We start from the raw sequence: 23,314 nt of genomic DNA, 5'->3' as shown, positions 1-23,314 counted from the left end.
TGCAACACAGAATCATAACCATACACACATGCACAGAAACATGACAACCATTGCATATGCACACTCATTCTTCCTGCTCCCCTAAGGCATTAGGGTTAACAAAATGTTCTTTCAAGCCCCATTTCAGTGTGTCCAGTATGTACATTGTGTACATAAAACAATGTAAAATAATTCCCACTCTGACAAGGTGACCTAGAAAGATACTGTGGTTGATGGTATCAAAAAGCTGCTGAGAGGTGTACAAGAATCAACATGTTGGCATGGTCTCAGTCCATCTCTCAGTGCAAGTAATCCACTAGGGATGTGCTGGGGTGCTGCGATTCTCCGGAAGTCAATTTCTATCCCCATACAAAGTTAGAACTCAGATCATAAAAGGTCTAAATATTTAATTTCTTCTAGAAGCACCTGGAGATGAGATGCAGAGGCACCAACTGAGCAGAAGATTGGCTACCTCCAATGTCTAAGAGTGGGATTCACCTAAGAAGCCCCTCAGCTGAAGCCTTGCACAAGGACTTTCACTTGTGCAATGGGGCTTTCCCTCTCCCCTTCTGCCCTTCCCCCATGATTCGAGGAGGGTATCAGGAGAAAACCCCGAACAGAGAGTGTGAGGAGGGGGAGATTGTTCTGTCTGTCAAGCTAAAATGTTTGCACAGGCAAAACAGTTGTAATAGTGCAACACTGAATTCCACCCTATGTATGGCAGCTAGTTCTGGCAGCTTTAATCAACCAGAAAGAACGAGGTAAAGGGTACAAGTAGTTAGTCTCCATCCTTCAATGTAAAATTATTTATATACTGTACTGTACTGCCTTTCTGAGCACGGGCCCACCCAGGGAAGCTCAAAATACCATCCTCAAGCTGCACAAGCTGAAAGTAATAATAATCTGAACAAGTAAAACAATAGTCTATCTCTGGCATCTAAGGGGCAAACTACATGTTACATTAACCACATGGTTAAGTGCAGGGCTTTGCTTTCACAAATAGCCCATGCAGGACTCCAGTCCTGATTGGGACCCCAACAACAGGGTAGAGGAGGTTTAGCCTTCTGACCCCTGTTGCAGTCCCAGACCTGGCTGACCCACCTGCTATTTGCAAGAAGGGAAAGCTCCTGATAGCTTCAATGAACAGAAATATTTTATTTGGGTTCTCTGCAATGTTTATTTTCCCACCTGCTATCTCATGGCACAGCTGCTTCCCTGGTTGCTTTCCTGCTTCTGTTTATCTTAATGGTTTTGCAAATGAACTTTTCAAAATCTTTTTTCACTTGCCAAATAGTCAAAAGTGTGTTTTACGGCACAATCCTATGCACGTTAACTCAGAAGGTGGGGGTTTTTTTGTATTCATTTCAGCTTAGTCACAGTTTAGTGTGCATAGGATTGCAGCGTCAGACATGCTTTGCCCCAAACAGCAGCTCTGAAGCTGCAAGGCACACTGCTTTTGAGACGCTGGGGAGTTAAATATTGTTCTTGAGATATGGCAGGGGAGTCAGCTGTTTGAAAGTAAAAGATCAACCATTCTTAAAGGTAAACAATTCCAGTGATTTCATATAAGCTCCTTGCTCATTGGATTTCCATTCCCTTGTCTAGAAAAGCAGATTATGTAATATGACAGGAGCTTGATAAGAAAAAGTCACCTATAGCCATCACAGAGTTAATTGTATTAACTACACGGTAATATGTAATATGCTATGTAAGTGGGAACAGGGGACACACAAGATATGCTGGAAGGAAGTACACCCAAGTTGTGGCTGAAGCCATTGCCCTGTGAAAAGTTAAAATGTGCCCAGAGTCCTCTAAAATGGTGCAAAGTATCCTGGGACATGCTGCTTCCAAGGGTTTCTGGGATTCGCTTCAACTTCCTGCACCCTGCCGTTTCTGGCCATACAGTACTTCACCCTGCAGTCTAGCTATTTTTTGTTACATTTTTACCCTGCTTTTCAGCCTCCTAGTCTTTTCTGCACCAAGATTAATACATTTTCATTCACCCAGGCTTTTTAATTGTGTTTTTAAAATCCAGGCTACAAATTGTTTTATGTTGTTTAAGGGGTTTTTTTTAGAGGGGGCTAGGGTTTTTTCCTGTCCGTTACTGGTTATTGTTGCATTTAATTGTTATATGTTGTATTTTAGTATGGTTTTGTTGTAAGCTGCTCAGGAAATAGTTCTTGATGGGCGGCTGTAAAAAAAATCAATCAATCAATCAAATATGACTAAACGTGGTAAGCACTATATCGAAATATATTTGTTCTGGGGTGAAAAATGGGTACAAGCTGGTGTTCCACCTCCTCCGACCTATTCAGAGCGGTTTCAGTCAAAACTAGCTGCCTGTGGTCTTTTCCAAGTCTCTTATCTGCAATCCTTTTCATTGGATACCAGGAATAAAATGTGTGACCCTCGGCATGCAGTGTGCTCTACCACTGAATTATGGCCTCTCATGATCCCTTCCAACTCTACTATTCTATGATTCTATAGTCACAGATGTGATGATGAAGCTCTTTGCTGCTATGTAAATTAAATTGAATAATCAATACATCAGGAAAATAACTACTGGGGGCGGGGGGATGGAATCTCTTTAGCCCACTGTCAAAATATGCTTCATCTTGAGAATGACAGTCCTAGGAGCAGCAGAAGCTTCTGTGCATATTGCTGTGGCCAGAAATAAATTGTGTTAGTGTGTGCATAGACTGTCACACAGTTATGTATGTCTTAAGAGGCTGCTGGGTGTGGCATGACCAAATCATTTCCACACGGACTGCATTTGCTTGGGTCAGAGCAGACAAGTGACTTCCACTATAGGAGTGGATCTATATATTCAATTAACAGCCAGCTGGAAACTGAAAAGTCATGTCTGGAATTGTCACTATAGAAAAAAGGGCTAGAAGGACAATTCCTTGTATCCCAGAAAGTTGAGAATTATCTTATGTAACATCACTTTCCTACATTTAAACCCATAACAGTTGCTCCCCTAAAGATGCTTTGAGTACACACATGAAAAGCCTTTTCCTCTCCTAAGATATATTTTTAAACCTACGAATTCAGAAACTTGAACTTTTATTTGAGGCACTTCACATGCAGCAATTAAATGATATTTTATTTTAAATAAATGGAAACATTAGTTGCTCTAAAAAAAAGATAATAAACACATACAAAAGCAGAACTAAAAAGATTCATCTGGCATGTAATCTCGCATTTAAAACTTTGTTTAGAAATCACAGCCCAGGCTATTTGCTTGCAAATTTGCTCTAATAAGAAGCTACTGTTTTACTCTTCTTCTCTGCAAACAACAACTGGCACCAAACATCGAGTCAAAATCATTGTGCTTTCCCCTTTCACTGGAAATATATTTTAATTGCAGCCAGTTTTTCATCTGCAGTTTGCAGCAATGGGAGTCACCAGCCATTTTGTTTTGAGCATGAAAGACTAACAAGCAGATGTCTCTATTCTACCTCTCTATTAGCATACCAGATGATCATGAAATGTAAGTGCTAAAACAATACATAGCAACAAATATTTTACGTAACAGAATATATTTTGCTTCTAACACTTCTACATCCCATTTTATCTGCAACTCTTATCTGCACAGCCATATACATTCTGCAGCCTCTGAAACACAAGCAAAAACAAGGCTTAAATTCTATTATCTCAAAACAGGTACCTTTTGCAACAAGAAGCTTCAGAGTACAATTAGCCTTTTAAATATTTTAGGTTAAAAGGAAATGGCCATACATTTAATAAAGCAAGAAGTGTGCTTCACTGCATCAGCTTGCAATAAGTAATAAATATATCAAGGCCAGCATACATTATTCTGACCTAATAAGCAGTCAAAGGAAGACTGCTTATTCTCCAACTGCTTGGACTGCAATAGCCTGCTGTAGGAATGCCAATTACAAGGTGTGTCAATGATCTCCAAAATTACATCTTTTAAAAGATAAATTAAAACAATTTTGAAGCTAACGGCCCACGATTTTATTCAGCTAATCTGTCACGAATGTAAAATTTTACATCCCATTTTTAAGCGATTGCCCCCACCTCCTTCTGCAAACTGTAAAGTGCCTATATGTCAAAATATATAGCGCAAACATTTGTCTAACAGAAACCAACCCAAAGAGCATAGCATAATATATGAATATTCACTACACAATAAAGAACAGAGTACCTCTTGATCCAGACAAAACGTGCTGCACTATAAAGGAAACAGCTCAAGACAGCTCTCACTGCAATTCATCTTTATTTTTTACTTTAAAAATTAACAGAAATTATTGTTTCTCACAAGCATGCTGAAGGTGAGGTTGAATCAGAAAGGTATAACACTTCCCACTGTTACTGTATCCTATTACAGAACCAATCATATTACTCTATTTCATCTGCAATCACTCCATCAGCATTATATAACATTCTAGAGACATTAAGATGTCCAGAAGTTATCACATGGTTAATAGAGCAAGCATATGTAACTCTGGCAAATTATTTGCTTCTTTCAAGTAATAACATGCTTACAATTGAAACACACCAGTGACCACCCGGTCAGCAGCTCAACATGCAACTTAAACATAAGGGAAGAGCCTTCCATTCCTCAAAATAAGAGGATGGAAATGAAATAGTACCAGTATGCAGTATGGGTGATGTTCAGGCCTGTACTTCTTAACATACAAAACTGCATAAAACTACATTTCCATTAAATTTCCATTATTCTCCTGTGTAACTATTTTATTCCATGAATGCAATCATCATGTTGGGTCATTTGCACACAATCATAATCTATAGCACCACACCATTTCTATGTATATTTGAGGTTTTTATCTTGAGGTACACTGACAGAAGCAATTCTTTAAGCAAAGGTTTTCTAACTGCTTTAACCAAAGGTCAGCAATCTGTACTATCCCTTTTCCCTTCAGTTAACACAGCACTGCTTAAAATGTTCCTCACTCCCACTTTCTGTGGGAGTAACTTAATTATAAACTTACAATATCACAGTTTAAAATGCACCCCCCCATACCCAGGTGTGGCCAGTTAATTTAACCTTTTTATCATGCTCCTTAATCACTAGCATCCAGTGACCAAAGCTTGAGTCATGCTATAGGTTGCTCAAAAACAAACATAAAATCAATCTTTAAAAGCTAACAAATAGTATGTCGCAATGAGGTATCATTCTGTGTCAGGTTTTATTAAAATGTTTGTACAGTTGTTGTGTCTTCATATCAATCTAATGACCTAGAGCTATCTTGGACATACAATGTTCCGAGCAAAAAAATATAAAGCAAAAGCCAGCTAGCTGTTCTTAAATGTTTGTTTTCTCGGGTTCTTTGTGGTTCTTTTATATCCCTCCCTGTCTCCAACAGGATCAATCTGATCAACAGTCAGACAAAGGCACTATTTTTAATGCTGACCATTTGCAATTCAAACCTAACAGGGTATTGCATTCATCAATAAAAGATAAAGTGGCAAGTGTAGCATTCATTTTCCACTGCGTGTTTTCCTCCTCTGCCATCTCAACTGAAAATCCTCCACTCTATTCTAAAATAAAACTTTATTCTTTTCTCCTGCCTCCCTCACTTGAAAATAATTTGTGACTAAAAGAAGCTTGCTGTAATGTTAGCTAAAGGATACAGCTTGACATAAGAATAAAAAATATTTCTTAAAAACAAGGAAAACCAGTATATACTGCATAATGCATGTAAGTAATATGGTCAACTTTATTTCTATTGGCATGCAAATGTATTTTATTTGCAATATTTAAATATTTGTCACTAAAATAAGGATTAAATAGGCTAGTATAATCAGAATGCTTTTGCTAAAGCAATTCCTCTTGTTCTCCCCCTCTCTGTGCAGCTAAACAGCATTGCAAACCTACCTCTGCATCATACTGAAGGTTATTGTTTCTTAAGGAAGCCTCTCACACACTGCACCATTTTGCCTGTCTTCTGGATGGTGCAGAAGCTGGCAGAACAGCAGGCAAAGGAGTATACTGTAGTCAGCAAATGTCAGTGCTAGCCTCATACTGCAGTCTGTGCATTAAACACACTGAGACCCACAGGTGCCTACGTAGAGCCCTACAGCTGCAGGCAAGCTGTTACGTCTTCTCAGTAGAATGTCTGTGCTCTACTTTCATTCTTCATTAACCCATTGCGTCACGGTAAATCAGCACACCACCACCCCTTAGGATGCTCACGGCAAAATCTCAACTTAAGGAGACAGGATGTATATCAAGCAGCATCAAGGCAATGCATGTCCTGATATCTAAACCAATAGCGAAGGCCAGACAATTATAGCTGTGTGTCACAGTGTGCATATGGATTATGGATATTTTACCTTACCGCATTAAGTTACTTTAAAGGCACACTCTTGTAAGCTTTTTGCATTACAATGACCATCGTTTTTTAAAGCTTTCGTTTTTAAAATACACAGCTTTAGTGTTTAAAATGCCTGGATGGGTGGCAGAAGAACTCCCATACTCCAAGGACACGTGCAAAAATAATACAATTCATCCCAAGGTATTCTGAAAATAAAATACATATATAATGCATAAATGGAATCCCCACAGCTTGATAGGTATAGATTTTGCATACAAATGAACAATGCCTCAGCCGTGACACTTTTTTTTCTCATTGGGGCCAACGGTAGTCATCCACTTATGATTGGAATCATGAAGGAATTAATCCTGTTGCTTCTCATTATTCCTACCCTTGAGATTCAAGCATCACAGGAGGTTGGACTATATGACCCTTGGATCCCGTCCAATTCTACAATTCTGAGAGTCTCGGTTTCTAGTACGTTTTGGCCCAAGGCATTACAATTTTTGACAGCCAGGGAGAAGTAGTAGGTACTGAGACAACCTGGGTTAAAATGCCAGCCCAGGTCACAAAAGTTGAAAGATGTCAGTCACTATCTCTTAGCTACATTACAGGTTTGTTGTGAGGAAACAAATGGGAGAAGATAATGTGTACCAGCCTGAGTTTCTTACAGAAACGGCAAAACAAAATTATAACAACCCTTTCATCCAAGGGCCTTAGGCATGGTCTCCTCCATTTTATCCTTACAACCGTATGAAGGTAAAGGGACCCCTGACCATTAGGTCCAGTCGTGACCGACTCTGGGGTTGCAGCACTCATCTCACGTTATTGGCCGAGGAAGCCGACGTACAGCTTCCGGGTCATGTGGCCAGCATGACAAAGCCGCTTCTGGCGAACCAGAGCAGCACACAGAAACGCCGTTTACCTTCCCGCTGTAGTGTTACCTATTTATCTACTTGCACTTTGACGTGCTTTCGAACTGCTAGGTTGGCACGAACTGGGACCGAGCAACGGGAGCTCACCCCATCATGGGGATTCGAACTGCTGACCTTCTGATCGGCAAGCCCTAGGCTCTGTGGTTTAACCCAAGCGCCACCCGCGTCCTTATATAACCATATACTGTATTGTTAATTGAAATATAATGTTTGGCACAAAATCAGCCTGTGTGCTTTTGTGGATGAGGTAGGATCTGAATCCAAATCTCTCCAATAATAATGAAGAACAAACTCAACCTAAACTGTTCAGAAATTTTACAGGTTACATTCATTTTATAGGTTGCTGAATGCTCAAAATGCAATTTTAACCAAGAAGTGTAAGAAACTAGGCTACAGGGGTGATATTCTTAAAATATGGCACAAGATCTTTCATAATACTGTTCAAAACCATCTGCGAAAGCTATAAAACCGTATGGTGGTGGGAGGTTATCTAGCAAAATGCTTGGTACAGTAAAATGGTTGAAGTTACAAAATGTGCTCGCTCTCCTACCAAAATTCTCCATAATTTGTTCTTGTAAGGACAGAAAACAGAGTCCACTACAGAAGCAATTCTGTTTTTTCCCTCGACATGAAGACTCAAAAGCTGCAATCAGACGTGCAATAAATCCCAATCATAGCTGTCACAGTGGCCGGAGTGGACTACTTCAGAGTAACGACGCTACGCAGCTCTGCATTTTATTCTTTTATTGGTGCTGCGTATTTACAGTGCTTAAGTCATTGCTATTTACACGGAGTGATGTGGTCAGTCGGTTTCAGAACCTCCTAATGGCTTTTGGCGCGTCTTTCTCCAACACAAAAGCTTTGGCAGACCCATCCTCTTTCCCCTCCTCTTTCTGCGTAATTCCGGAGTTGGGGGGATGGGTCTCCCGCCCTTATTCGCCCCTTCCTGTCCCACCTGGGACCCTGGCTCCTCTACCTTGCCTGAGCCTCGGACACGACTTCCTGCTTCCCCACTGGAATCGGAACTCTCTCTGCTTCCCCCTGTGCTCGGGGATTGGCTTGAACTCAGGAGGGGAGGGACTTCGCGATATCCCCTGTCCCTCACATCCACCCCCCTCCCAAGCTCTCCTTCACCCCTCGCCAGGTCCCCCCCAGGTGTCGGTGACGACTGGAAGCCTAAGAACTCAGTGCTTTCCGAGCCCGTTGGTGTGAACACCTCCCCCCAGTCCTGCAAGCCCCCCCCTTCCGCCTGGGAGGACGGGAATCCCAAAAAGTCTGTGGCGTCAGAGCTGGTGGGGGTAAAAATGTTCTGCCAATCTGCTCCTTCCTCTGACTGGGTGGATCTCGGTGACACCCATACCTCATCCTCTGGTTCCTCAAACTCCGCTTCCCAGCGCCATGGTGAACTGCTCTCCCGTGCTTCCTCCCCCTCCCCCTCCCTTTCCATGTGCCAGGGCTTGGGTCTATGGGGAAAAAGGGCGTGAAATTCTTCTACCAGGAATTCCTCCTGTATCTGAGTGGCTGGGACCCATTCATTCTGGGACGGTGGAGCATCCTCCCATGCCATGAGGTACTCCAGTCCCCCCACCCCCCACCTTGAATCCAGGATGGCTGTGGCCTCATTGAGTTGCTCCCTGCCTTCCCTCTCCCCCCCTCCCTCAGGGGTTTGTTCGCTGTCTCGGAGCCTGCTGCTTTCCCTGTACGGCGACAGCAGCGATCTATGAAACACTGGGTGCACCCTCGTGTCCTCTGGCAGTGCCAGCCTGTATGCCACCGGGTTGACCTGTTGCGTGACCGTGAAGGGGCCCAACCTTCTGGGCGCCAGCTTTTTGCATCGCCCTCTGATGGGAAGGCCCTCCGAGGACAACCAAACTTTGTCCCCCACCCTAATGACCTCCCCCGGTCGCCTGTGGCGATCTGCCCCCCTCTTGTACGCTTCCTTGGCTCTCTCCAAGTGTTCTCTGAGCTGCTGGTGCACCGTCTCCAGTTCCTCTGCCCAATCCTCAGCCTGTGGGCCTTCCTCCCCCTCCTCCCCCTCCCTCTCTGGGAAAGATCTGAGGTCACGCCCGTAATTGGCCTTAAAGGGCGACACCCCTGTGGAGACGTGCGCCGCATTGTTGTAGGCAAATTCTGCCAGTGGCAGGCGATCCACCCAGTCCGTTTGCCTCTGGCTGACGTAACATCTCAGGTACTGCTGCAGAATGGCGTTGACCCTCTCCGCCTGTCCATTGGTCTGCGGGTGTCTAGCCGTCGACAAGCTGACCTCCACCTGCAGGAGGTTCATGAGCCGCCGCCAGAACCTGGAAACAAATTGGCGGCCACGATCCGAAATAACCCTTAAGGGTAATCCATGCAGTCTGAATACGTGATCCACAAACAGTTTGGCTGTCTCTTCTGCAGAGACCGCCCTGGCACACGGTATAAAATGGCACATTTTGGACATGAGGTCCACCACCACCAACACTGCGGTCTTGCCCCTGGAAGAAGGCAGATCTGTGATGAAGTCCATGGACACCACTTCCCACGGCCTGTGTGGCGTGGCTAAGGGCTCCAGCAATCCCGGTGGCGCTGCTCTGACCACCTTTGCCCGCTGGCAGGTGTCACAGCCCCTTATATAGTCTCGAACATCTTCCCTCACCCCTGGCCACCAGAAGTGTCTCATGACTAGGTGAGTGGTTTTGTCCCTCCCAAAATGACCCGCCGTTGGGTTGTCGTGCATCTGCTTGAGGACCGTACGTCTAAGCTGGGTGGTGGGCAGGTACAGTGCACCTTTGTAGAAAAGCAGCCCCCTGCGTTCTGCAAAGTCTTTTGCCTGCTCCCCCCCCCTCTCAGTTCTCTGAAGATGCGGTTGGCAAATTCATCCGCTGCCGTCAGTGCTGTGAGTTCTGCCTCGCTCACCACTGCTGCTCCGCAGGACCATGCCGACGGGGGGAAAATGTGCCTGGGTGCCGGTGGCGCCTCCTCCTCCATGTACTCTGGCTTGCGGGAGAGGGCATCCGCCCTGACATTCTGCTCTCCCGGGATGTAGTGTATGGAGAAGTTGAAGTTCGAGAAGAACTCTGCCCACCGTATCTGCCGCTGGTTGAGCACCCTGGCAGTTCTCCAGAACTCCAGGTTTTTGTGGTCCGTGCACACTTGGATGGGGTGCTTGGCGCCCACCAGGAAGTGTCTCCAGTGCTGGAACGCAGCGTGGATCGCAAGAAGTTCCCGATCAAACACCGTGTAGTTTCGCTCTGGCTGGGTCAACTTCCTGGAGAAGAAGGCACAGGGTCTCCACTCTCTGTTGGCGTCCAGTTGCAACAAAATGGCGCCCACAGCTTTGTCAGAAGCATCTGTCTCCACGCGTAGGGGCGCGTCCTGAACCACGTGGAACAGGTTCTGGTCTGAGGCGAACACCCTCTTGAGGCTTTCGAACGCTGCTTGCGCCTCTGGTGTCCACCTGAACTTCTGCTTGCCTCTCAGGCAGTCAGTGATGGGAGCCGTAACGCGAGAGAAGTTCTTGATGAACTTCCTGTAGAAGTTGGCGAAGCCTAGTAGGCGTTGGGCATCTTTGCGCGTCCTGGGGCTGTGCCAGTCCAGGATGGCCTGCACCTTGTCCTTGTCCATCGCCAGCCCCTTGTCTGACAGCTTGTAGCCCAGGAAGTCCACCTCCTTGGTGTGAAACTTGCACTTCTCCAGCTTCACATACAGGTGGTTCTCCTTCAGGCGCTGCAACACCTCCCTGACATCTTTCACATGCTGCACTGGGTCATTGGAGTAAATAAGGATGTCATCCAGGAAGACCAAGCATTTCCTGAAGAGGAGGGACCCCAGGACGTGGTGCATGAAGGCCTGGAAGCATGCTGAGCCCCCTTGCAACCCGAAGGGCATCACCAGATATTCAAAAGAGCCCAGAGGCGTGAACATCGTGGTTTTCCATTCATCGCCTTCCCGGATCCTGATCAAGTTGTACGCCCCCCTCAGGTCTAGCTTGGTGAAAATCTTGCCCCTGCGTGCCGCTGTCAGGAGATCATCCACTCTGGGCATGGGGAAAGCCACTGGCTCTGTCACTGAATTCAGTCGTCTAAAATCCACCACCAGACGGCGCTGTTGCGTGTCTTTCTTGTCCACCCAGAAGACCGGGCTGCCCCCTGCTGCCTTGCTTTCTCTGATGAACCCCCGCTTGAGGTTCTTGTCGATGAAAGCGCGCAGATCCTCCAGTTCCTGGTCTGACATGGCGTACAGCTTGGCTGGGGGTATAGTTGCCCCTGGCACCAGGTTGATCTGGCAGTCAAAAGGCCTGTGTGGGGGTAGGTGGTCGGACTCCGCTTCGCTGAAGACCTCCTGCAGGTCCCAGTACGGCTTGGGTATCGCCTCACCCCCTTTGACGTGCATGGTGGCCACCGTGGCTATCGGAGGCCCCTCCCCTGGTTGGTGCTGCATGCAATGTTCCAGGCAAAAGTCCGATCCAAAAGTGATGCATCTCTGGTGCCAACTGATGGAGGGGTCGTGGCGCGCCAGCCAGCTCATGCCCAAGACGATGGGGGGGTCTGAGATGGTGGTGACGTTGAATGCCAGTGTCTCTGAGTGCCTTCCCACCGTCATTTTCATGGGGGGGGTTTGATGAGTGATGGCCCCTCCCAGCAGCTCTCTGCCGTCAATGGTCGCCACGTGCAGAGGAAAATCCAGTTGCAGAAGCTGGATCTGGTGCTCTTCTGCAAAGTTCCTCGAGAAGAAGTTCGCTGACGCCCCACTGTCAATTAAGGCGAGGACTGTCAGGGGATAGCCATTTGGGAGCGTGAGCGTCACTTCTAGAACCACTCCTGCTCTGGGAGGGGTGGGCTGGCTCTGCTCCTCTCTGTGCGGGTGGGTGGGCTGGGGCCGTTGTCTGCTGACTGTGCCTGGCTGCTGCCCCTTGTCTCCTGCAGCCAGGCTTTCCCGTTTCCCTGCTGTGGTGCTGCGTCAGTGGGGGAGGGCACAACCGTTCCCGCCTTTCCTTGCCACTCCCTGCGATGTGGGCAGTCTCTGACGAGATGCTGGGGGGAGTTGCAGAGAAAGCAATTCCCACCCCTTCCCTTCTTGCGTCTTGGCGCCGCTGGGGTTTGAAAAGCCCCCCCCCCCGCGCGCGCTATCAATCTGCATGGGTTCCTGGTCCTGACTGGCCCCAGGCGTGGCTTGAAAGGGTTGTTGGGGGGGGTGGCTTCTCCTGCGACCGTGGGAACCAAGCCCGCTTTGCGCGCGTTGCTTGCTTGTCGCTCCACCGGGATTCCTGTCTCACCCCCACCGCCAGAGCCGCTTTGCTCAGCTGATCCATATTACTGGGCTTTGGACCTCTCGAGAGCTCATCCTTCACCTCCTCATGCAACCCCAAGTAGAACGCTGCTTGCATTGGGGGTGACTCTAGTTCCCACCCCAATCTGTGCACCAGCATGGTGAATTTCGCCCAATACGCGCGAACTGTCATATTTCCTTGGCGTAAATTGTGAAGTTCCTCCTTAGTCTGGTCCATATGACTATCGGACGAATACATCGTTTTCAAACCTTCTAGAAATAGTTTGACATTCTTCATGCAAGGATTCTTTGTTGCAATTAACGGTCTTAGCCACTCCCTGGCTGCCCCGGTAAGGTGCTCCACAATAAACGCTACCCTGTGCTCATCATCAGGGAACTCATCGTGGTGCAGCTCAAGAGCATACACAATCTCAGTCTCAAAGCCCTGATATTCCTTCGGGTCTCCATTAAACTTGCTTACTAGCGTCCCGGCTCTCCTTCCTGGCAGCACTTGGACTTGGGGTGCCCCTCCCGCCTTGTTTTTCTCTGCATCCAGCTTGTTTTGGAGGTCTACCGCCACCGCCCTTAATTCCTGCTCTCTTTCCTGTAGCGCTCTCACCTGTTCCGCAAGTTGTAGCCGGTCGTCCTGGACCTTCTTAGTCTCTTCTTTAGCTGCCTTCAATTCCCCCTGCGCCTGCAGCGACAGCTGCTGCAGTTCTTGCTGGGCTTGCTCCGCGATCTGCCGCCATCTCTCCACCTCTGACACGCTCATCCCGGCAACTCCAAAGTAGCCCAAAAAGGATTAGGAGGTTGCTGTCACAGTGGCCGGAGTGGACTACTTCAGAGTAACGACGCTACGCAGCTCTGCATTTTATTCTTTTATTGGTGCTGCGTATTTACAGTGCTTAAGTCATTGCTATTTACACGGAGTGATGTGGTCAGTCGGTTTCAGAACCTCCTAATGGCTTTTGGCGCGTCTTTCTCCAACACAAAAGCTTTGGCAGAACCATCCTCTTTCCCCTCCTCTTTCTGCGTAATTCCGGAGTTGGGGGGATGGGTCTCCCGCCCTTATTCGCCCCTTCCTGTCCCACCTGGGACCCTGGCTCCTCTACCTTGCCTGAGCCTCGGACACGACTTCCTGCTTCCCCACTGGAATCGGAACTCTCTCTGCTTCCCCCTGTGCTCGGGGATTGGCTTGAACTCAGGAGGGGAGGGACTTCGCGATATCCCCTGTCCCTCACATGTGAAATGTGATTTCAGAAGAGGACACTGAAATAACAGGGGGAGATGAAAGAACAGGATAGCTCTTCTATTTTGGTCATCAAGTGGTTAAGGCATTTGTTCTTTCATTTCATTCATTCACTCATTCATTTTCTATCCCATTTTTCTCCATATCATGGTCCCAGGCCAACTTACAAATTCAATTAAAAATCCATCTATCGAAAGAAAAGCTGCAGAAGAGCAGCAGCTGGAAAAGCTGAGGACAAAGGGGGAGGCACTTAACATCCATAATGACTGCTACTACCCCAAGCCTATTTGCTTACTGCTAGAAAGGAGGTGGGCCATGCTGGAACCAACATACATCAAAGGAGGAAGCCCCATCCCTATGAAGGACAACAGGTGCCTGGCTGCTATTTCCAAGGTGCAAGGGTATTCTCCTCTGAAACCTATTGTGAGCAGAGTGAGTCATTGCCAGCAAGGGCAACTTCAAAGGTGGCAAGAGCAGGACATCATAAGGGTCCTCATGCTTTGTTGGTTACTATTGGTCTTTTCTCAAATTACTACACCTAGAGTCTGTACAACTGAATGTGCCAAAGTCAGAGGTGAATGTGGTTAGCCAAGGGTTGGCAACCTAAGGCCCGTGGGCCGGATGCAGCCCAATCGCCTTCTCAATCCGGCCCACAGACAGTCCGGGAATCAGCGTGTTTTTACATGAGTAGAATGTGTCCTTTTATTTTAAAATGCATCTCTGGTTTTTTTGTGGGGCCTGCCTGGTGTTTTTACATGAGTAGAATGTGTGCTTTTATTTAAAATGGATCCCTGGGTTATTTGTGGGGCATAGGAATTCGTTCATTTCCCCTCCCCCCCGAATATAGTCCGGCCCACCACATGGTCTGAGGGACGGTGGACCAGCCCACGGCTGAAAAAGGTTGCTGACCCCTGGGTTAGGCCCTTAGTGTGAGGGAGGCCTTTTATATCTGGGAATTGGTAGTGTGGCAGTAGTCTGTAAGGCAAAAGTAGGAGCCTGTTTCCAGTCTGATTCCTTCACGGGCAACCTCACAGAGAGCACATACCACTGACGACTGTGGCAAAAGTGGGTGTGATCAGACACACACCAGTCTCCATCCTTCCAGGCAAGCAAAAGGTAGTATCACAGCGAAAGGACACAATCCAGTTAGAAAAAACCAGTTGAGGGGGGGATGCAGAGCAGGGCCAATGAGGGGTGTTGCCTGGGCAGAGTTCCAAGGACCAGACAGCAAAGCACCTGGGAGAGGTCATCTGGCTTTTTGGATGATAGTGTCTTTGGTAAGCTGGTAACATATATCTATATCTCCTTGTCATCAAATCAAGTTAGCTGTGAGATCAATATAAACAGGTGTCTCAAGTTCAACTGTCTAGAGGCCAATGAAACTGCAGCTCAATCCAGGTAAGATCAAGGTGCTGATGAGTAAAGATAACAATGGACTGAGAGCTTGGACTTTTATGTGTTTCGGAGGGAACTGCAACCCTATCCCAAAAGAATCATGTCCACAGCTTATGGGTGCTCTACAGATGGATGCTGAAGTAGTGTCCATGGCCTTATGAGGGACGGTTGAGGAAGCTAGGTATGTTTAGCCTAGGAAAAGAGGAGACTGAGAGGAGATATGATAAGCATCTTTAAATATCTCAAGGGCTGTCACATGGAAGATGGAGGAAACTCGTTTTCTGCTGCTCTGGAAGGTAGGACTTGAACCAATGGATTCAAGTAACAAGAAAAAGCACTTGAGGGTGCTGAACAGAGCCAGTGAGAAATATGACTTGGGGAAGATGTGTGGCCTGGACAGAGTCCCAAGGGCCAGATAGAGAGACCTGGAGGTCTGCATTAGGCCTCGGGTTCTCCACTCTGATATGTCCACTATATCAGCAGCATGATGGAATGGACAGAAGCAGCAGAATGTGGTTAATAGTGGGTGATTTCACCCATTCTACTGGACTTAACTGGGAGTGCTTACATGATAATCAAATGGAAGTATCATTGATGTCAGCCGACCAAACAATTGAACTATTTGCTTACAGTGAAATCAGGGGACAGATCCTCTTATGGATCAGGAAATGGTAAAAGCAGCAGAGAGTAGGAATAAATGGCCAGTTCTCACAATGGAGGAATAAGGAAAGTGAAGCACCCCAAAGATCTATGTTGAACCTAATAAATAAATAAATAAATAAATAAATAAATAAATTTCCTCAGCCACCTATAATTTTTATCTTGCTCATAAATGGTTTGGAGTTAGGCGTGAGCAGTGATGGTTGATGAAGCCAAGTTGTTCATCTAATTTGCAGATGACACCAAACTGGGAGGGGTAGCCAATGCCGCAGAATCGGGATTTAAAGTGACCTTACCAGTTTGGAGAACCGGGCCCACACTAACAAAATGAATTTCAATAGGGACAAATGCAAGGTTCTACATTTTGGCAAGATGAACTAGATGCACAAATATGAGGGGGGTTGGGGGGGGGGGAACACCTGCCTTGTCAGTACATGTGAAAAGGATCTAGGCATCTAAGTAGACCACAAGCTTAACAAGAGTCAACAGTGTGACACAGCAGCAAAAAAGCTAATGCTATTTTAGGCTGCATCAACAGAAGTATAGCATCCTGATCAAGAGAAGTAGTATTACCACTCTATTCTCCTGGAACATGTGCAAAGGAGGGTGACCAAGATGATCAAGGGTCTAGAAACCAAGCCTGATGAGGAACAGTTGAGGGAGTTGGGTATGTTTAGCCTAGAAAAGTGGAGACTGAGAGGAGATGTGATAACCAATGGCTTCAAGTTACAGGAAATGAGATTCCAACTAAGAATTAGGAAGAACTTTCTAACAGTAAGATATGGGGAGGGAACAGAGCACACCTACAAAAGGGGCCCAAGATTATTCCTGATGTAATCCCATGGATTCCTGAATGCTCTAAAGGAGTTTCCAACTGGCAAGGTTGGTACTCCTGTGAAAGCCTTAGTCTAAATGTTCCATCTGATTGTTTCAAAGGGCTACTGACATTATCCCTCCCAATCATTCTGTTCTGCAGGGTGGAGCCTGACTGGCTCTCTGGTTTTCTGGGCAACTGCAGGCCTATGAAGCAAGCAGGATGGCAGCTAGAACACAAATGGCACAAGTCTCAGAATAACGATGATCAAACACAAGAGTTTATTATTGTGCCTACTTTGTGGCAGGGATTGCAGCAATCAAGCTCACTTTTTTGACAGTACTGTATTGCATCTCAAGTCTACCAAAGTTCTGCCAAATAGTGTAACACCTCCAGGTGGTGAAAGCAGGCCTCCATAGGGAGGTGGTATAACCATAAAAAGCCTGCTGCAACAAATCTGTGAGGCACTTTTTGTGGATAAAGTCACTAATATTCTCACTGAACTTAACACTGCTGTTGATATACAGTAGAGTCAATGAAGATATTCAACTCATGCTGTTTGGGATCAGTTTCAGTTAATGCAGCGTCAGTGATATTGCCTCATTTCTATAATGCCCCTTCCCCTTTACAGGTATGCCAGGAGACAACAATGTTCTCATTTCAGCGCCAAGTGAAGACATACCCATTTACCCAACTGTTTTAGCTTTTTAAAGAGTGACTGTTTAAGTCTTCTTCTATTTGGTTGTCTTTTCTGAAGTTTTAAAGATTTTTCTTCTTTACTAATTGTAGTTTATAATAACTATTCTTATCAGTACCAATCAAGGCCAGGTTATAAACAAACACAACCTTTCCATGCAGTTGAAAAAAGAAAAGAAAAAGAATGCTAAAATATATTCTCTCTTTTTTTCTTTTTCTTTTAAATACATTTATATTTTGCCCTTCTTCCATGGAAGTTAAGGCAGTCCACATGGAACTTCTAGTCTCACTTCCAAAGCACTCATCAGACCCACACCCATTTAGCTTCAGTTTTGAAAATTGTATGTTCTCCTCTAAAGCTAAGTTGAAATGAAAAAAAATTAAGCCCCATTTTCCTCCCACGCATTTTTAATCACATAATATTTCAGTTGACTGTGGTAAGTAACTCTGTGAAACTTCATTTGCATAGTATTAAATTAGGCAGTTCTCATTTCCCTGTAGATTAGAAATTACACAGGCTAGCGGTTTTCAAAATTTCAAACTGGTTCAAAAGGAACTATTGCTAGTTCTCTTTGATAAGCTGAAATTTAGTAAGCTTAAAGACATCAAAAAACTGATATTTTTCTACTTCTACAATGGTATATAAGCAATATGTTTTTTTCATAGGAGAGTTGCAGAAGCAAAAGAAGTCTGTTTACAGGAAGCAAAATTTCTAGTACAAGTATGCACACAAATATATTTCTATAGAATGGCACATAGCTATGGGTGCATTACCAGTGTCGAATGTATTTACATCCATCCACCCAAAATACATGCGCATATACCACCACATGCCTGTTTTTAATACATCCAGTACACCAAGTATGCATGGAGAAGGCTGATTTCCACATGCGGGTTATATTTTCTGGATCACAGTGATTATTATTGATATGCAATAGTGTGAAGAAGCAAAGCTTTGATAGAGATGACACAGAAGTCTATCCAAAGACGAAAAGTGTTAACAGTGTCAACCGCTTATAATAACAACAGAGGAAACTACTGTATTTTTCCATGTATAAGACTAGGTTTTTTACCTAAAAAATAATGTCAAAAATTAGGGGGCGTCTTATACTCTGGGCAATCTCACCCCATTTTCTTAAATCTGAGTCCCCCAAAATAGGGGGCGTCTTATACATGGGGCATCTTATAGGCGGAAAAATACGGTAATGTAAAATATAATGACCCACCTGGTCTACAGACATTCTGCAAGTCCACAAAATTCAGAAAATACAAACTGCTTTAAATTCATGATAAATTATACCTCCAGTCCAAGTTACTGCAATAGGTACATGTATGCCCCCTCAATACACTACAGTGGAACCTCGGTTTACAAACACAATTGGTTCCGGAAGTCTGTACTTAACCTGAAGCGAACTTTCCCATTAAAAGTAATGGAAAGTGAATTAATCTGTTCCAGACAGTCCGTGGAGTACTTACACTGAAGCGTACTTAACCTGAAGCGAACTTTTTAATCTGTTCCAGACAGGTCCGCGGAGTGCTCAACCTGAAGCGTACTTAACCTGAAGCGAACTTTCCCATTGAAAGTAATGGAAAGTGGATTAATCTGTTCCAGACAGGTCTGCGGAGTACTTAAACTGAAAATACTCAAACCAAGGCGTACTTAAACCGAGGTATGACTGTAATCTTTTTTATGGCAGATTTCGAAAGATTCCTAGAAAGCTACCTGCTATGCAGTCCCACTATTATACCTTAACTAAGTCAATGACATTTGCCTAATTATGGTAACCACTTTTGGTACAAATCTGTGAGAAATGTGGTATATAAAATATGGACCCACTTTGAAATGTCACCCAAGATGTTCCATCCCACCTTCAGTTCTTTCCATCTCACCATCAATCTGAGCATTATATACTCCACCTTGAACATTAATTTCCTTGTTACCACAATTTGATGAATGGGGTGTGTGGGGCTTCAAGACTGCTTACATCAGAAGCCAAGTGAGCATTACACATTCACCTATGCCTTTAGAGTAAGATCTATTTTATACACGCCACACAACACAACCAAGCCTTACACTAAAACTGCATTTGTTCATATCTATCAAGTTGTGACAACCAGCTGAACCATTTGAAATAAGCTTTCTTAAACATCTCCAGATTTCAATGACCAGTTCAATTCTCAGAAGACAACTACTTCAACATAAAAGCACCACAAGCGAAAAGACAGACCTCCTGTTGATTATTACCTGCAGCTCACTGCTGGGTTTCCTAAAATGCTTCATAAAGAAACTACAACCTATTTTCGGGAATGATCCAGTTCTCAGAGAAACCACAGGAGGCACACCACTGCTAGCATACAGACAAGCAGTCACATAACCTGAATACTGCTTACCATGGACACACACATATTCCCTAGTTTATGAACAAAATCTTGCAAATATCAGCCATACTGAGAAATCTCTATGTGGGACAAGAAGCTACAGTTAGAACTGGATATGGAACAACTGACTGGTTCAAAATTGGGAAAGGAGTATGACAAGGTTGTATATTGTCTCCCTGCTTATTTAACTTATATGCAGAATTCATCATGCGAAAGGCTGGGCTGGATGAATCCCAAACCGGAATTAAGATTGCCGGAAGAACTATCAACAACCTCAGATATGCTGATGACACAACCTTGATGGCAGAAAGTGAGGAGGAATTAAAGAACCTTTTAATGAGGGTGAAAGAGGAGAGCGCAAAATATGGTCTGAAGCTCAACATCAAAAAAACTAAGATCATGGGCACTGGTCCCATCACCTCCTGGCAAATAGAAGGGGAAGAAAAGGAGGCAGTGAGAGATTTTACTTTCTTGGGCTCCTTGATCACTGCAGATGGTGACAGCAGTCACGAAATTAAAACACGCCTGCTTCTTGGGAGAAAAGCAATGACAAACCTAGACAACATCTTAAAAAGCAGAGACATCACCTTGCCACAAAGGTCCGTATAGTTAAAGCTATGGTTTTCCCAGTAGTGATGTATGGAAGTGAGAGCTGGGCCATAAAGAAGGCTGATCGCTGAAGAATTGATGCTTTTGAATTATGCTGCTGGAGGAGACTCTTGAGAGTCCCATGGACTGCAAGAAGATCAAACCTATCCATTCTTAAGGAAATCAGCCCTGAGTGCTCACTGGAAGGACAGATCGTGAAGCTGAGGCTCCAATACTTTGGCTACCTCATGAGAAGAGAAGACTCCCTGGAAAAGACCCTGATGTTGGGAAAGATTGAGGGCACTAGGAGAAGGGGACGACAGAGGACGAGATGGTTGGACAGTGTTCTCGAAGCTACCAACATGAGTCTGACCAAACTGCGGGAGGCAGTGCAAGACAGGAGTGCCTGGCGTGCTATGGTCCATGGGGTCACGAAGAGTCGGACACGACTAAACGACTAAACAACAACAAAAACTTTATATCTAACTTTCAATGTTCACTATACTTTACGATCATGGGTATATTTCAGGAAGGAAACTTCAAATTTCCCTCCTTTTTAAGTATGAGAAGCAGTAGTGCACAGAATGCGGGACAGGGAGAATGCTGCAGAAGTATGTTACATTAGCTGCTTCCTGCACCGCTACCACATGCCGGAAACGGCAGCTCAAATTCTTGAAGGAAACACGCCAGGCTGAAAATCTGTTGCACAGGGGGAGGATAATTCAAGCTTCCCTCTTTTTAAGACTGAACAATGCCCAAGGTTAGTGTCTCGTGCTTTGAGAACTGACACAAACAATGTACTCCATAACTGTTGTCTTTATCACTACCACCTAAACAGAAAATGGCTGTCAATCTCATTAGAGAGCAAGTAAAAAATCTGCCTCCGAGGAGGGGAACCTCTGGTTTCCAGCTTTTTAAAAATGAGAGCCCAATGAGCATGGCATATCGAACAGTGAGAACATATTGGGAGCAATGCACTCCATCTTTTGCTGACTTCACCATTACAACCTGTAAGGATCAATACATATGTAAGGCTCCATTTAGTTGGTTTTACACTCTCCACTGTTCTTTGAAGTATTTTACTTAACAAAATTTGTACACTGCCTACTTGATAAACTTCTAAGCAGGTTAGAAGTTAAAGGTAAAGGGACCCCTGACCATTAGGTCCAGTCGCGGATGACTCTGGGGTCGCGTGCTCATCTCACTCTATAGGCCAAGGGAGCCGGCGTACAGCTTCCAGGTCATGTAGCCAGCATGACTAAGCCACTTCTGGAGAACCAGAGCAGCGCACGGAAACACCGTTTACCTTCCCACCAGAGCGGTACCTATTTATCGACTTGTACTTTGATGTGCTTTCGAACTGCTAGGGTTATAAACTTGTATAATTGCCCGTTCCATCATTTCTCCCCTTTAATCTAGAAATTCCAGTTGTTCAAGCCATTCTTCCAAAATACAATCCTCCATTGCTTCTGTTATTTTAGTTTTTCTGTACTCTCTGCCCAGCTCTACCATAAACCTTCAAGAGACAAGGCAATCAGAACTTCCTATTGTGGACGCACCAGAGATGGATATAAAACAGCAATCTGTGAAGCACAGGTGAATTATGAGTAGTGGAAAAATACTTAGGCTCTTCTTCCACCATCTTAACTCCACCATCTGAAGCTGATGAGGTTTACAGTGGTAATACCTTGTTGGAATGCACCTCGGCTAGAAAGGCAACCAAGAGAAAGTATCCTCCAGTTCTGAACCTACACATCAGTTTTGATGAGCATAATCTAAGACATCATGGCTCCTGGGAACTCAATTCCGGTTAATAGCCCCTCACAGTAGTATTTTAAAAGGTACTTGGGATTGGTCTTTTCTTTAGGTTTTTATATAAAATAATTATCAGCAATATACAGATAAAACCAACAGTTTAAAAGCAGATATACATAACTAAATTATATGGCTTGCTGAAAGAAAAAGGTTTAAGCAGGCATCTAATACAGTACTATATAGCAAAGGTTCCTGCCTAATATTATTTACTCCTAATATGAATAAAACAGAGATCTCTACAATGAAACTGCAGCCAAAAGTGGTTCTGAGGCACCTAATAGTTCATGTTATACTTCATACCTCAACATATCCACTAAATCTCTAACAGCAGAATTTACTGTAACTGAAAATCTTGAAATGACTTTATCAGTGGAGGTACAGGAAAGGAGGGGTTCTTAAGATGTTGTTTAACAGAGCTCACAAACCTTCCATGAATATAAATTTAAGTCACCAATGCAGCAGAAGCACATTTAAGGCTTTATATCTTTCCCCTACCGTTAATTATAACAACACTGGCAGACCGGTGATCAGTATAAGAATAAACCGTGAAGATTACAGAATACATTTAGGATTTGTTATATGATCAGATGAGTCATGTATACTTAAGTATGAGTCAGAAAAGTGCAGAGGGAGAAATCAAATAATTTAATTAAATGTCAGAATTATTGATGCAACAGTGGCAGAAAAATAAAAAACCTGGCTTTTCACTCAGTGGAGCATACTTAAATTTAGACTGCTGGTGCTAATTCAGTTTGTGTGCTTAAAAGAAACATAGTTGAAGCCTAACTAACACCAGGAAGCATGATAGTGCTGTGTTTTTTTGTTTTTTTTGTTTGTTTTGTACAGATCACCAGATTGTCATATTATCACTAATCCTGCAGTACCAAAAGTCAAGTCCACATTAAGTCTGTGTTTCCAGCTGTGCAATCATGTGTATGTTTATGTACCCAGCACTTAGCTGACACTCATGGTGCACAGTTTCTTTAAAGCCACAAAGACCATCTATGGGCCAATAAATCATGGAATATGCCCCCTACGCTCAGGAGTCGGTAACACACTTCTAAAAGATAAAGAAACTACAGTGGTCCCTCGACTTACAAACTTAATCCGTTCCGAATGCACATTCGTAGGTCAAAAAGTTTGGAAGTCGAAACGTGGTTTCCCATAGTAAAAAAAATATTCAGAAAAATTCGAGTCGGAAAAACTGCATTTAAAGCCGCCAACAGTTTCCGTTCGGATGTAGAAAAAT

General features: G+C 44.6%; 1 protein-coding gene across 8 annotated transcripts in view; it reads right to left on the bottom strand.

Moving 5' to 3' along the window:
- The window catches only part of TANC2 (tetratricopeptide repeat, ankyrin repeat and coiled-coil containing 2), a 196,449-nt gene that overhangs the window by 128,553 nt on the left and 44,582 nt on the right, over positions 1 to 23,314 (bottom strand). The window contains exon 1 of one of the 8 annotated variants that reach the window (XM_035136414.2): positions 5,846 to 8,284. The exons of the other annotated variants lie outside the window; for them this stretch is intronic. The gene's annotated coding sequence lies outside the window, so the exon portion shown is untranslated. Of the gene's footprint in view, positions 1 to 5,845; positions 8,285 to 23,314 lie in introns of those variants that run through there. 8 annotated transcript variants of the gene reach the window in all.

Source organism: Zootoca vivipara, chromosome 13, assembly GCF_963506605.1.
Source record: "Zootoca vivipara chromosome 13, rZooViv1.1, whole genome shotgun sequence".
NCBI lineage: Eukaryota > Metazoa > Chordata > Lepidosauria > Squamata > Lacertidae > Zootoca > Zootoca vivipara.
The sequence above is the reverse complement of the archived record's forward strand: the minus strand, read 5'-3'. Positions and strand labels throughout refer to the sequence as shown.